The sequence below is a fragment of the Schistocerca gregaria genome, chromosome 2 (genome assembly GCF_023897955.1).
Source record: "Schistocerca gregaria isolate iqSchGreg1 chromosome 2, iqSchGreg1.2, whole genome shotgun sequence".
In the NCBI taxonomy this organism is placed as follows: domain Eukaryota; kingdom Metazoa; phylum Arthropoda; class Insecta; order Orthoptera; family Acrididae; genus Schistocerca; species Schistocerca gregaria.
This window is the reverse complement of record NC_064921.1, coordinates 551,634,922-551,636,421: the sequence shown is the minus strand read 5'-3', so window position 1 is coordinate 551,636,421 and position 1,500 is coordinate 551,634,922.

The following is a 1,500-nucleotide window of genomic DNA, read 5'->3' as shown; positions in this document are numbered from 1 at the left end:
AGCACTTATACAGAATGAACGTCAACAGGGTAACTAAACATATTTTTAAATATCTTTTGGATAAGAAGTCAACAATAGCCTGAATTCAAGAAGTTAGGAAAGATTTGGAAAGAAACAACGTAAGTGAAAAGATGCTAAACACAGAGAGATTTTCTAGAGGAACGTGTTAAAAATGGAAGGATTCCAAGGTAGGAGGGAGAAGAAGACAGAGTCAAAATGGTCCAAGGAAAGAAAAAGGATACATGGTGAAAAGGTGTAAGATTACTGGAGGAAAAAGAAAGATCAATAATGAAGGAAGTATTGAAATTGGCTCGTGCTCCTTAGATGAGGCAAGCGAAGAAAAAAAGGAGAACAACAATAATAATACTAATTTTACTCACTGTGTGAAGCAACAATTCCGATTTTATATGTTTGGATCTCTGTCCAAGATCCAGTAATAATTGGTCTGTTCAAGACTTAGGATGATTAGCTGTAAGTATTATTCAGAAATGCTGGTTTTAAAAAATGAGAAACGTCCAGCAGCGATGGATGTTAACCCCCGATGAAATATATCGTAACTAAGTAGAACATTACTAACGAAAGTTTTCTGTTTTCTTTAATTGTTACGAGCGGTTTAGAGATGTTACAAACAATGCTACTGTACTTCATTAACTCTTATTTAAAAGTGCAATAATCGTTTGTATTTCTGTTGAATCTAATGAAACTGAACTGATCTTCATATCAAAGAAAAATAAAACGAAATCATTGGGTTCTCCAGCAGGGGAAAGGAACTCTCGTTTCTGTACCCTAACCGAACTCAGTAACCGCTTTAATACATAATTTGATCTTGTGCTGATCTCGTTCGTTTCATAGTTCAGGTTTAGCGTAACGCGCTAGTAAATAACAATCAATGACATCAGTTGAAAGTTCCTATGAAATTCATAGAAACGGGATGGAGTTGTTTGAGTTAATGTGAATAATCCTATTGAAATAGAGAATCACCGTTCTTTGCCTCTCCAGCATGGTGGTGGTGGGTGTTGGGATGTTTTAAGGGGGACTAAACAGCTAAGGTCATCAGTCCCCCATCTCCAGCATGTTTTAGTTATACAGAATAATGAAGGCAAGAGCAGTTCAGTTATCTAGGCTCACTCATGCCAATTTATATTTACAATAGTCCACTTATTGTAAACTGAAAGCGTGCATAAAACACCAACACAGAGGTATAAATAGTTTGCCTAAAGAGCTTCCCCACCTAAACCAGAGTTAATAGTGATAAGTGTTCATCTGCTCGTTTCATGCAGCATATTTTAGTTTTGTCACTTGTGCATCATATTGTGTTAAACTTTATTAAGCCTCTGGAGAACTATAAACCAAGCTTTTATTTCATTTCACTTGTTCAAGTGAACCTGTTTCCGTATATTCTGATTTCCATGAATGATTGCCGTTTGAGAGGAAACTGTCGGAGAAGAAAGAGGATGGGAAAGCTAGGCACGGAGCGAGGAATCTGGTTGCGAATTTCAC